Below are 15,437 nucleotides of genomic sequence, written 5' to 3' on the forward strand. Positions count from 1 at the left end.
GCATCACTATAATTACATATGCGGTAACTATCCTTGTCAGTATTTTCGAGTAGCGCTGTGCAGTTGGTGCAGTGGATGGCGTATCGGGTTAGTCGGCAGGAAGTCGAAGGTTCGATTCTGGATCGAGGGTTGTTTTTTTATTATTTGCCGATTCTGCCTGTTTATTAAGCCACACGTGTCCGACATCTACTGTGTTTTGTAATGGTGAAGATAACAAAGACGTGGTCAGACAAGTCAGATATAGCCAGTTGAAACAAATGATCTGTCATAGGACAGGACAGTTACAAAAACAATAACAATTCGAGACGCTACAGATGATTTCACAGTTAAATAACTCAACATCTTCTAGTCATGTATACTGTATGCAATACGTCCCCCCAGATGTAACACATAAGCAACCTTACGCTAATAATTTCCATATTAATGACCGAATGCCGATTACAAAAGAATACATTGTCCTCAGAGAAGATGCTCACTGCGACACCCTTGCTCGTACAAACGTTGCTCGACCAGCTGGATGATACAGCTCTGGACTCTTCGATTCATGGCAGCATCCACAGATACAAGAGCAGCGCGAACAAACCCTATCAGTTCTTCCACATGTGTCGGCTGAGTAGAATGCACATGCTCCTTCAAGAGTCCCCACAGGAAGAATTCCAAGTAAGGTGAACGCAGAGAACATACATCTGGATCTCCACATCGGAGCCATTTTCCCGGAAATGTTCTGTATAAATACTGTCGCACATTAATTCCAAAGTGTGAGGTGCACCATCATGTTTGAACCGTAACCTATGCCTAACATGAAGTGGAACATCTTCCAGCGCATCAGGCAAATAGCTTGAGAGGAATGCATGATACCTTCGTACGTCAATCGGTCAGGCAACAAGTAGGGACTCAAACTCCTGTCTCCCACTATTCCGGCCGAGACGTTGATGCCAAAGCGAACTTGATGTCCACGGTCACAGGTGACGTGCGGGTTAACGCCACACCAATGGTGGGCGTTGTGCATATTGAAGACCCCCTCAGGAGTGAACGCTATTTAATCCGACCATATTACAATATTTAAGAAGTCGTCGTTAGCTTTCTGTTGTTGTTGGAACCATTCACGTGTACTTCGCTGGGGTTCTTGGTGTATGACCTCCAGAATAGCTTCCTCACAAGGGAACCTCCCCATCGCACCCCCCAGGCCTTGAAAAATTGAACACAGATCAATCGAGAAAACAGGAAGAAGTTGTGTGAAACTATGAAAAAAATTAGTAAACTATACAAACCATGCGAAGATCAACATCAAGGAGAGTGGGAGTCAAATAGCGCCGTGGTCCCGTGGTTAGTAAGAGCAGCTACGAAACGAGAGGCCCTCGGTTCAAGTCTTCCCTCCAGCGAAAATTTTTTATTTTCAGTTTATGTGAAAAACTCTTATGTTTTCATCACTTTTTTTGGGAGTGTTATCACATCTACAAGAAAACCTAAATCGGCCAAGGTAGAAGAATTTTTTTACCCATTCGTTAAGTGTACAAGTTAGGTGGGTCGACAACATATTCCTGTCATGTGACGCACATGCCGTCACCAGTGTCGTATAGAATATATGAGACGTGTTTTCCTGTGGAGGAATCGGTTGACCTATGACTTTGCGATCAAATGTTTTCGGTTTCCATTGGAGAGGCACGTCCTTTCGTCTACTAATCGCACGGTTTTGCGGTGCGGTCGCAAAACACAGACACTAAACTTATTGCAGTGAACAGAGACGTCAATGAACGAACGGACAGATCAAAACTTTGCGAAAATAAAGAAAGTAAAATTTTCAGTCGGGGGAAGACTTGAACCAAGGACTTCTCGTTCCGCAGCTACTCACGCTAACCACGGGACCACGACGCTCCTCAGGTCACATGCTCCTTGATGTTGCCTATGCTGCGCATGGACTGCTCAATTTGTATATTTTACTAATTTTTTTTCATAGTTCCACACAACTTCTTCCTGTTTTCTCGATTGATCTGTGTTCAGTTTTTCAAGGCCTATCCACTGTGCCAACTTATAACTAAATTTGAGAGGGGTGCAATGGGGAGGTTCCCTTGTCAGTAGCTGGAGTACGGCCGCGCGGGATTAGCCTAGCGGTCTAAGGCGCTGCGATCATGGACTGTGCGGCTGGTCCCGGCGGGGGTTCGAGTCCTCCCTCGGGCATCGGTGTGTGTGTTTGTCCTTAGGATAATTTAGGTTAAGTAGTGTGTAAGCTTAGGGACTGATGACCTTAGTAGTTAAGTCCCATGAGATTTCACACACATTTGAACATTTTTTGAACTGGAGTACGGTGAGTTCGTGGACGACCTTTGTCACGCGATTGAGGGAAGGGTAGAACCTGTGTTCCGCAGGAAAAGCTCCAGGCGGCGGAAGACATTTTTATCTGGATGACGTCGACCAGACTATCCAGCTGCCTATTTACGAGCGGCAACACCACTCCGGTTATCACACGCACCAAGGACCGGACGAATATCCACATATTCATTGTTTGTGTGTACCATAAGTCTGCCACTCTGTTTTAGAATAACACAAGAAGAAAATACGATATTTATGTGAATGTACATGGAGTCTTATCACGAACGCGCTACTCCGCTAGCAACTAGTCTGTATCCGGTGAGCAGCGCATATAGTATAAACAGGTCATTATTCGCAGCGGGCTGTTCCACCTCTCTTACAGCTTTTGTTCTGCACAATTCCTCCCGACATTGCTAATTGTGAAATGTTCGTATTCGAATTACATTTGTTTCCCTAACGGTAATGAATGTGATGTGTCCGCATTTCCATCGATAATAATAACAATAACAGTAACATCTGTAGATACTAAACGGCATGCGCTTATCAGACTCATGTTGAAAGGCATAATTAATGGTTCGATGGTGATAATACATACAAATGGCAACCCAGTTTGGAAATTATTTGCAGAGCACGTTGCTACTACTGCTGACATAAGGCCCTAACGAAATACAATGGACCTGAACGTGACCAGAGTAAAAGTTGGTACTAATCGATGGGACCATTGAGGGAGGGTACATAAAAAACAGGTTTGAAATACAACAATACAGTGATGTGAAACAATTCGCGTCCACGCCGCGCAAAAGATTTCATTAAAAACTGACCAACGAAAACAGTTTTACTTCCATTTGTGTGAAAATGTGCAAATGTTTTGTAGAAGACCCACTGCAGTCGCTGTATGATAATTAAGACCACCAACGCAAACTACATTTCACAAATAAAAACAAATACACCTGTACCCAGAATCGAACCCTGGGCCTCTTTCATACCAACCCAAAACGCTATTCACTGCACCAACTGCACAGCACTACTGCAATTCGCTAACCGTACATGTGATTACAGCGTTGCCAGATGCCCAACGTTTAACGTCCATTTACTGGCGGAAATTTGCTCGGGACGAAATTTTGTGAGAGACATTTCTTTATTGCTAGTTCTTTATTGCAGTTCTTCAAACTGTATACTTGCCTTTTAAGTAACGTGAGTCCCTTACAGTGTAAGTTGTTTGTTCTCAGGACGAGTTGCGGATTGAGCTACTTACCCATCAGATCATTTTCACGTGTTGGAAATTATCACAGAAGAACACAAGAAGTATTCAGCAAGGTAAAGGCCTTCCTATTCGGCCACCGCGTTGAAGCATATTAAGCTACCCTTGGCACCTTGACGTCTTGGCTCCTTCCGAGGATTACCGGAACGAATTCTGCTGAAATATGAGTGGAAGGCCGGCCGAAGTGGCCGTGCGGTTAAAGGCGCTGCAGTCTGGAACCGCAAGACCGCTACGGTCGCAGGTTCGAATCCTGCCTCGGGCATGGATGTTTGTGATGTCCTTAGGTTAGTTAGGTTTAACTAGTTCTAAGTTCTAGGGGACTAATGAACTCAGCAGTTGAGTCCCATAGTGCTCAGAGCCATATGAGTGGAAGGTGGAATTTGCATAAATGGATCAGCAAATTTTAATGGATTACATAAAACAATGATTCTACTTCCCCACATTTGTTGAGGGAAAGAGTGACGGTAATATTATGATGTTTGTAACCGACTAACTAATGCGACAAGTGTCCATTACTTTATTCGCGGTTCAGACACTGCCTGAAGGAGAGGAGGACACGAAACGAAACTGAGAGGGTACGTCATGTTTTTCAGTGATTAAAAAAATGAGTCAAATTTACAAGGAAGTAGGCAGAATGAGCCCACTTGTCAGTGTGACGCTGCATCATTTCGGTCTGGGTGTATGCACTGATTCGGCTGGGAACGGTGTCACAAAGCTGTTGTATGCTCTCCCGACGTCCTATTGCAAAAATGGCCTCGCAGTACTGTCACATTAGAAGAAGGATGTATAATAAAAATTGGTTTTATTTCACGTTTATGGTCACAATTTGTAGGTTCTCAGACCACTGGTTTTGGTCAGTAATGTCCATCTTCAGATCTGCAGCAAAAAAAAGGGGGAAACACAAATACAGATAGTGCTTGTCTACAGCTTAAAACAAAAAGGCCGTGATGAAAAATGTTACATACATGTGAAAATTATGCGCTTCAAATATGACAAGGCGTACCTGTTTTATAAAAAGCACGTCCCAATATGCTAAACACGAAATCAGCGCCAGCATCGTAACACATATATAAATTATGGTATATTTAAGAGTCGTCTAGTCAGCAACGCTAACGTTCAAAACAGACTGTCGTAGAGTTTCCACGAAAGGTTGATTACCTAGATAATCTTTTTCAAGCACTGGTACAGTGTTTTATTGTACTTTTCTTGGAACGGCGTGCCGCAAGTTACGAGGGGCCCAGTGGCGATCACATTCCCATTCATTGGGCTTCTTTAGCTATTTGATGTGTAATTGTTATTTTATTCTGCGTATTCCGAAATATGTTTATTATTTATGTCATGAACTAAAATATCTGCACTTGAGCCTTTGAGAAAAAAAATGGCTCTAAGCACTATGGGACTTAACATCTGAGGTCATCAGTCCCCTAGAGTGAGAACTTCTTAAACCTAACTAACCTAAGGGCATCACACACATCAATGCCCGAGGCAGGATTCGAACCTGCGACGGTAGCAGCAGCGCGGTTCCGGACAGAACTGCTCAGCCACAGCGGCCAGCCCTTTCAGACTCAATGTCACTCAACTTTTTCCTTTTTAACAATCTAACTTTTGTCATGTTTAATTTATTGTATTTTATTACTGTAACGTCTTTTACACCTTATAAACCCACTACAGAAGAATGGAAAAGAAAATTGAGAATGCGCTAGGTGACGATCAGTTTGGCTTTAGGAAAAGTAAAGGGACGAGAGAGGCAATTCTGACGTTACGGCTAATAATGGAAGCAAGGCTAATGAAAAATCAAGACACTTTCATAGGATTTGTCGACCTGGAAAAAGCGTTCGACAATATAAAATGGTGCAAGCTGTTCGAGATTCTGAAAAAAGTAGGGGTAAGCTATAGGGAGAGACGGGTCATATACAATATGTACAACAACCAAGAGGGAATAATAAGAGTGGACGATCAAGAACGAAGTGCTCGTATTAAGAAGTGTGTAAGACAAGACTGTAGCCTTTCGCCCCTACTCTTCAATCTGTACATCGAGGAAGCAATGATGGAAATAAAAGAAAGGTTCAGGAGTGGAATTAAAATACAAGGTGAAAGAATATCAATGATACGATTCGCTGATGACATTGCTATCCTGAGTGAAAGTGAAGGAGAATTAAATGATCTGCTGAACGGAATGAACAGTCTAATGAGTACACAGTATGGTTTGAGAGTAAATCGGAGAAAGACGAAGGTAATGAGAAGTAGTAGAAATGAGAACAGCGAGAAACTTAACATCAGGATTGATGGTCACGAAATCAATGAAATTAAGGAATTCTGCTACCTAGGCAGTAAAATAACCAATGACGGACGGAGCAAGGAGGACATCAAAAGCAGACTCGCTGTGGCAAAAAGGCATTTGTGGCCAAGAGAAGTCTACTAATATCAAATACCGGCCTTAATTTGAGGAAGAAATTTCTGAGGATGTACGTCTGGAGTACAGCATTGTATGGTAGTGAAACATGGACTGTGGGAAAACCGGAACAGAAGAGAATCGAAGCATTTGAGATGTGGTGCTATAGACGAATGTTGAAAATTAGGTGGACTTATAGGTAAGGAATGAGGAGGTTCTACGCAGAATCGGAGAGGAAAGGAATATGTGGAAAACACTGATAACGAGAAGGGACAGGATGATAGGACATCTGCTAAGACATGAGGGAATGACTTCCATGGTACTAGAGGGAGCTGTAGAGGGCAAAAACTGTTGAGGAAGACAGAGATTGGAATACGTCAAGCAAATAATTGAGGACGTAGGTTGCAAGTGCTACTCTGAGATGAAGAGGTTAGCACAGGAAAGGAATTCGTGGCGGGCCGCATCAAACCAGTCAGTAGACTGATGACCCAAAAAAAAGCCCACTACTGACTTTACTGATTGTATCCCTCTTTTTGTTTTACGTCGTACAATTATCTCTGGAGAATATGTGTAGGCCCACTGTAGTGACATCTGTCGAGCTTGTGACAAAAACATTTCGTGGCTCCTGTACGGCAGTACGTTTTGAACAGCAGCGCTGCTGACAAGATGGCTCTTGTATGTAATATACTATAATTTATATATATGTGACGATGCTGGTGCCGATTTTGTGTTTGCATTTGGCGATGCCACAATGGCTCCAGTTATTAGGACATGTTTTTTATGAAACAGGTATGCCTCATCATATTTAAGGGGAGGTTTACTATCTTTCGCCCGAAAAATGCATGTTCTTTGGGAATTTTTTTCTCGGGTTGCGTTATAGATATCAATGTCAAATTTGGTAAAAATGTTTACTGATATTTCCTCTAAAAACTGGAATTTTTTCGACAGGAAATGTCGAGGAGCAAAGGCGGAAGTGCTGGCGGAACGAAACAAAATTTCGATGTAGACCTCCACGCGCGGTATGTCATGGGTCAGTCGGCTCGTCTGAAATCAAAATTGAGTTGACGTTAGCGAAGTTTATAAGATTCTTTAGGAGATGTACCTCGCTTAAGTTATTTGGAACATAGGAAACAAAATGGCGGCCATTTGGAAAAATAAACTTCGTCGGCCCAGTAAAAATATTTATAGTTAATGGATCGGAAAAAAATGGTACAACTCCTAGACCATTTAGTTAGCTTCGTAGAAAACAAAGAATCATGCCAATCGGTTCAGTAGATTTGAAGTTACCATACCGCACGATAAAGAAACGTCATTTCGAGAAAAACTCGTTTGAAGTTTTGGCTATATATAAATGCAATATTATGCAACGTACGTTCAATCTGCTATTCCGGGTCCATAAACTAGTCTTTCCTCTTCCTCAAAGAGGGCGTTCTGCTCCAACTGGGCCACGCTGCACTGCTCCAGAGCCGCTCGTACGGCCGGTGACAAGCGGTTTTCGGCCGCTTGAATCCGGTGGTCGTCCGAATGCTTGGCGAACTGCGTCGAATAGAGTCCCAGGGTGACGTCCATCGTTGTCATGGTCTTCAGAATTGCTGAATACCCTTCCTTGAAGCTGCTCACTGCCAGGGAAGTCGCGATCTCCACGGTCTTCGCACCAGAATGCAAACGCTTGGGGACTAACTTCCAAACACACGCGTTCAAACTTTCATTTGAATTTTGTGTGTTTCCTCCCAAGCACCGGTACAATAACTCGTATTCCGAAAGAAAAAAAACTGATGCGTGAAAAAGGCCGATTTCAGGTAGGTGCATTCTTTTGTTCAACCGCGAATAACAAACATTTCCTTTCCGCGTTCGGAAAACCCTTTTCAGGGGTGGATTCTAAACACTTTCATAGATCCAAAAATGCAGTTAAAAATCGATTTTTTGAACCAAAAGATAGTAAACCTCCCCTTAAAGCTCGTGATTTTCTGATGTATATCAGTAATACTTTTCATCATGACCTATTTTGTTTCAAACTGTAGGTAATCTACTGGTAGTATTTGCTTTTCTCCCATATTTTGCCGCAGATCTGAAGATGATCATTGCTGACCGAAACCGGTAGTCTGAGGACGTACAAGTTTATGACAATGGACGTGAAACAAAAGAAATTTATTCTGCATTTTCGGGCCACTGTTTCATTTGCGACGATGTCTCAGCCTATGAGACGAAGGATGTCCGTGACGTATCGTTGTGCCGTCAGAGTTCCCTCAATCACTACAAGCCGTGACGCTAATTCATAGCCCACACTACGACGTCAGGAATGATACCGCTGTGCCTCACCAAAACATTAGAAGAATGGGATCTCTTCCCGAGGTCGCTGACAACGGTCATCCGGGCAGAGTAGAACCGCTATTAATCACTGAATACGATACTACGCCATTCATCAGCAGCCCACGGCAGATTTACAAACGCAGCCGTTTGTGTTGTGGTGTTCCCGGCAGCCTACGCTTGGGACCGAAGTTCTTTATTACAGCTGCTGCTAGTCTCCGACCAATGGTTCGAGATGGCTTAGAATGTTGCAGGACGTCCATTACTTGTTTTCGCATCACAGGCACAGATGCCAAGGAGTTATAGTGTGCTTGGTGCGCAGTATGGTTATTCTCCCTTGCGGTGGTCAGACGTGGTTGAGCGGAAGCTTGATGATGAACATGCCTGTTCTCATGTCCACACTCAGCCCAACACTGGCGCACTGTCACGTCTGAATGCCCCACTATTCCGTGTGTGGCACGATTCGAACAGCCGTCCAAATGGGGACCCACAATGAAGCTCCTCGAAAACTGTCAGTTTCTGGTAACACCATCTCACACGGGTACACAGCATTTCTGCATCCTTCACTATGATCACTCAGTATATTGACTCTGTTCACGCCTCTTGTATATCCTACCAGATCTGGTAGCAGGGCTAAGCGTGAACTGCAACAAACATGAAAATTTTTCCATTCACTGCAACCCGGAAACTATTAGTCCCAGGGAAAAACGAACGGCCCCTTTTTGTAGGAAGTTTAATATAGTTTAATTTTGCAGCGGTAAACATCGTCGCTAAAAGCTGCTGATTTCGAGTTATTAATCGAAAACATTAAAAGTTGACCCTTAAACGATTTCCCGCCAGCACCACGCTCACATCACAGTGATGCGGATTTCTAGTATGTTGTTCATGAAACTCCCTCCTATCCCTCTACAAAAATTTACGGCTGCACGATTGTTTTTGCCCTATTTGACCTCCTTTGGTGTTGGTTGACTGCGCTATGCGCTGAATCTCGTCTTTCACCATTGGTCGTTTTCGTGTACACGGGAAGCCATAAATGCGTACGTTGTTAGAGCTGCCTGCTGTGCAGTTTGGCACCTGAATGGGGTAAGTGAGTTTATGAGGGGCAATCCTTTTTACGAAAAAAATCGAAATATAGAAACAGAATGAGGGAACTATGATGATAACGGAGTTATTCAGATACATAAGCAAAATGTTCTTGACAAAAGTCTTACGGTAAATCCTTCACATTCACCGGAACTGGTAGAACAGGAAAAGAGTCGTTCGTTTATTTAAAAACATCTACACTTATTTTCTCGAGATAATATTGAAACACCCGCTAAACCCGCAGGGCAGAACAGGTGATTAGGACTGTGGAAAGGGCAAAACAAGGCGGCAGTCAGGTTCACTCAAAACTGTAATTTATTGTAATTTAATAACACTTTTAGACCAAAACGGCACATAGCCGAATCTTTAGAACTATGATTTTCAAAAAGGCAATATTTTCACTGCTGAAGGCCTCCAAACAAGAAATATTAAAAAATCAACAAAATAAAAAATGCAGTTAAAATAGAAAATAAAATTGTGGTGTCACCGCCAGACACCACACTTGCTAGGTGGTAGCTTTAAATCGGCCGCGGTCCATTAGTACATGTCGGACCCGCGTGTCGCCACTGTTAGTGATCGCAGACCGAGCGCCACAACACAGCAGGTCTCGAGAGACGGACTAGCACTCGCCCCAGTTGTACGGACGACGTAGCTAGCGATGCACACTGACGAAGCCTCGCTCATTTGCTGAGCAGATAGTTAGAATAGCTTTCAGCTAAGTCAATGGCTACGACCTAGCAAGGCGCCATTAGTAGTTTATTGCCTGAATCTACAGAGTCTCACTTGTATCGTCAATAGCGATGTACAACAAGGATGGATTAAAGTTAAGTATTCCAGCGGCTACGTACTTTTCTTTATAGCATTCATTAAGTATCCTGTTTCAGACCTCACGCCATCCTTCGTGAGCTTATAGAGTGCGTTGCGGTCCCCTCAAACCACACTGTGTCGGCACTTCTGTCGACACATCAAAAATAATTAAAATATACATGGTATCACAGCTAGGCTGGGAAGTATCGAGACAAAAGTAGATAGAACAAACATATCCAAGGTGCAATACAGGCGGCTGAAGGCCACAATTAAATTTCAAAATTTTAAAATATATTATACTAATCTTTTAAGGCAGAAGGCCGCAATGTTTTTGCTTAAAGGGTAATTTCAAGAATAAGGTTTTAAGTGGCTCAAGGCCCACAATTCATTTTCCAAAATTCAAAACCACACAAAGTCCAGTAAAAGCAAGAAATTTTTAAATTATTGGCTATTATAGATTATAAACAGGCAATTAAACACCAGTGAGAAGGACAATAAATAAAATGGCACTCGGAAGCCTCCAGGGAGGTCGGTCTGCCCTCGTTCACTTAGATGAGACAGGTGGTCAGGCCAATTACACTTGATCCGTCGGAAACCAACCAGGTGCCCTATTCTGTATCTTTCAGCCATTGTGCCGATTGTTACGGTACTCAAGAGCACCGAACGGTCTAGTACTCGAATTAGAGTCCCATCTTTATTCAGTATGCATTTCGGTAGCGATACCGTTCGGGTCTATAGAACCGAAGCGCTGTTGTCCGTTCGCGTCGCGCAAGCCAATCAAAAGCAAGCGGCCGCACATCCGCGCATGCGCACTGCAGCGCGCACAGCTCCACGAACACAAAGCGGCCAGCAGACGACACAGGCGCGCCATTCTTCCAAGTACCGAACTTGTGGTTTCGCAGTACGAAGTGTTGCTAAAATACCAGCGAAAATGTCGGACGAAAATAAGGTTAGTAGGTTCACAATTCAGTGACACTGAAAGAGTGTTTCAGATTGCTCATGTGATTGTCATTTATCGGTATTTTATTTGAAACAAAAACTGCAGCCCTGGGTATTGAGAGGCACTTATTATTGAACTGTTTTGGCCAGTATTTATAGCCTGTGCTAAAACAATAAGAAGATAAACAGAATGTGGTTATTGCTCGCTCTTAGAGATCCAAATGATTAAGTAGCTCATTTCCCTATATGATACGTCACTGATTTCCCTCTTAAAAATAAAATTGAAACAACGCGTTTTCGAGAGCTCCTGCAGTTCGTCGAAGTTTATAACATGCATCTCATGAATGAAAATGTTTCGTATATGGTGCTACCGTCTAAAAATATTACGGCGGAGATCTTTCATCTCTGTCTACTGTTGTTGAGGATTCGATCGCAGATAAAGACTTGTGACAAGGAAGATTATCAACATGACTGCTGCTAGTTACATTCCCAGTAATTTAAGTTGTGCTCTTAGATTCCTGTCTAACTGCATACTCGGAAATCACTATATATTCGGAAAAATAGTGAATTATTTCTGACAAGAAAAAAATATAAAGGTCACTGTCGGTTGTTTCACTCACAACAATTTCATCAAAACTTTTACACCCATCCGTGCGCGAACCCGTGTCCTTACGTGTAGTAATCCCGCGCGCTAACTACACGTGGCTGAATTCTTGTACTATTGCGGAGGAACGTAGGCTGACTTCGTTGCCAAACGATGCTGTGTAAGCCAGAAATGCATAATAGTTCGGAAGGTTTCTAGTACCACGCTTCACATAATTGCTTTCCATTGTTACTTGAAAGCTGTAAAAGCGTTTCGATAATTACTAACTAAACCATTTGTGGGAAAAAGTACATAAAGTCATTAGTAATGTCAGTTCACACTCTTGTAATATACGTAAGCAGAGCCGATGTCTTGCTATTTAATGATCTTTAAACTCTCATGTGCATTAAAATAACACGTATTTTGAGAGAAAATTGACCGAAAACGTTTTCTGTTTGGATGTAATCATTCACAGTAACAACCTAACCTAAACATATTTCTAAGAAACGAAAACAGTCTATTATGAACTCACTTTCCAACCAAATGCGTCCTCTGATGATTCTTTAGTAACACCATAACTAAATCCAAAGCTAAAACCGCTAAATATGTTTGAAATAACAAATTATAGGTGTACATAAACCACAGCTCACCGATTGACAGGGCCACACCCAAATCCAAAACCTCTCTGTACAATTGTCGTAAAATCGGTGGGAGGACTGTTCGGTAACAGGTCTCAGAAGCTTACTGAATAGGATATTCGATAAAGAACCGAAAATGACGTCACTACCGAAACGAACCAACTATACCCATCGATATGAACGATACAGAATAGGGCCCCAGGGGACAGCCTCGGACCGACCGGCATAACGACTTGCTTGCCACCAATCGGCACATGAGAACTCAAACACAAAAGGTTACCAACGTGATTATCCACAATGAAATTTGTATTAGCTGTCAAAACTACACACCATGTTGGACAGCGACAACAAGTGAGGAAAGGACGCTGCCTGAAATTACGTTAATGTCCAGGGCAGGTAACCGGAACACTAATGGCCACAAGGCAGAAAATTCCGCTGGTACACCTGAATTTTAAATACGGTAATATAGTTAACTTCACCCAAAAGGAACGCTGCCTGAATTTACGCCAGTAGCCAGGCCAGGTAACCAGAACACTAACGGCCACAAGGCAGAAAATTCCGCTGGTGCGATTGAATTGTAGCTAACCAGTATAGTTAATTGCACCGCATGGCGGCTAAATTTCAACAATAGAAACACTCTGTGTTGCTCAAAAGAAAACCTCCCCTACAGCAAACTACCGAAACGAACCACACAACATGAATGGACGTGGCTTGGGTAGTTGAAACCACTATTCAACTTTGACGTCATGGGTCGGTGAACCACGAAGCTCGTAGCGATTGGGCAGTTCCACACACGCTCCGACACTGTGCAGGGACCGCCAGCGGACCAAGCCGACTGCACTGCGCGGAGATAACTTCCCTGGTCCGCAACAACCGACCGACCCCTCTCAGAATGCCGCCAACATCTAAATTAGTCGTCGGGTGAAATAACGCCAACTGCACACAAAACCTGACAAACACTTGCACGAAGACCTGAACGATACCCGACAGTAACTAAGCATGCATTAAGACAAATCGGGAGTCGATGCACACAAACACAGCCGACTCATGAACGATCGGCGAGCCAAAACGTGTCGTTCGCGTGGACGACAGACCGACGATCCACCAAGACCGCAGCCCGGTTCAAGTGATGCGTGGCGGCAGAGGTCGGGCGAGCCATGTCGACGCAGACCTCACTGCTGCTCCAACCTGACTGCACGAGTGCCACATTGCAACTCCCCGACGGCCAGACCCGAAGTCGCGACCTGAACTGCCTTCCGGCAGACAACAACGGGGAAGTAATAGCAGTCAAGCAAAGATACTACGAGAGTGGGTATATCGATACGCGCTGCTAGCGGCAGTCACGGTCAGGCAAAGCAGCAACTCAGTGACAGTAGCAATTCAAATTAACGTAGTGAGGTGGAAGTACGTTAAAAACAGGGTGTAAAATACACGATGGCGGGAACACGAGCCACGCACGGCTCAAATACACTCCTGGAAATGGAAAAAAGAATACATTGACACCGGTGTGTCAGACCCACCATACTTGCTCCGGACACTGCGAGGGGGCTGTACAAGCAATGATCACACGCACGGCACAGCGGACACACCAGGAACCGCGGTGTTGGCCGTCGAATGGCGCTAGCTGCGCAGCATTTGTGCACCGCCGCCGTCAGTGTCAGCCAGTTTGCCGTGGCATACGGAGCTCCATCGCAGTCTTTAACACTGGTAGCATGACGCGACAGCGTGGACGTGAACCGTATGTGCAGTTGACGGACTTTGAGCGAGGGCGTATAGTGGGCATGCGGGAGGCCAGGTGGACGTACCGCCGAATTGCTCAACACGTGGGGCGTGAGGTCTCCACAGTACATCGATGTTGTCGCCAGTGGTCGGCGGAAGGTGCACGTGCCCGTCGACCTGGGACCGGACCGCAGCGACGCACGGATGCTCGCCAAGACCGTAGGATCCTACGCAGTGCCGTAGGGGACCGCACCGCCACTTCCCAGCAAATTAGGGACACTGTTGCTCCTGGGGTATCGGCGAGGACCATTCGCAACCGTCTCCATGAAGCTGGGCTACGGTCCCGCACACCGTTAGGCCGTCTTCCGCTCACGCCCCAACATCGTGCAGCCCGCCTCCAGTGGTGTCACGACAGGCGTGAATGGAGGGACGAATGGAGACGTGTCGTCTTCAGCGATGAGAGTCGCTTCTGCCTTGGTGCCAATGATGGTCGTATGCGTGTTTGGCGCCGTGCAGGTGAGCGCCACAATCAGGACTGCATACGACCGAGGCACACAGGGCCAACACCCGGCATCATGGTGTGGAGAGCGATCTCCTACACTGGCCGTACACCACTGGTGATCGTCGAGGGGACACTGAATAGTGCACGGTACATCCAAACCGTCATCGAACCCATCGTTCTACCATTCCTAGACCGGCAAGGGAACGTGCTGTTCCAACAGGACAATGCACGTCCGCATGTATCCCGTGCCACCCAACGTGCTCTAGAAGGTGTAAGTCAACTACCCTGGCCAGCAAGATCTCCGGATCTGTCCCCCATTGAGCATGTTTGGGACTGGATGAAGCGTCGTCTCACGCGGTCTGCACGTCCAGCACGAACGCTCGTCCAACTGAGGCGCCAGGTGGAAATGGCATGGCAAGCCGTTCCACAGGACTACATCCAGCATCTCTACGATCGTCTCCATGGGAGAATAGCAGCCTGCATTGCTGCGAAAGGTGGATATACACTGTACTAGTGCCGACATTGTGCATGCTCTGTTGCCTGTGTCTATGTGCCTGTGGTTCTGTCAGTGTGATCATGTGATGTATCTGACCCCAGGAATGTGTCAATAAAGTTTCCCCTTCCTGGGACAATGAATTCACGGTGTTCTTATTTCAATTTCCAGGAGTGTACATACGGGGGACTTTCAGTAAGTGACGCAACACACTTTTGCTGAAAGCAGGTTGGCTTTATTCAGGATTCCAATTTACCATATTATTTCCCACTCCTTAGGCTACAAAACCCTATTTCTCAACATAATCTGTGTTCAGTGTCACGCCCTTACAACATCTTACTGGGAGAGCCTGTGTACCCACACACACACACTACTGGTCGGCGTCGGGAGCCAACGTCCTGCT

This window comes from Schistocerca piceifrons, chromosome 6, assembly GCF_021461385.2.
Source record: "Schistocerca piceifrons isolate TAMUIC-IGC-003096 chromosome 6, iqSchPice1.1, whole genome shotgun sequence".
NCBI classification, from domain to species: Eukaryota; Metazoa; Arthropoda; class Insecta; order Orthoptera; family Acrididae; genus Schistocerca; species Schistocerca piceifrons.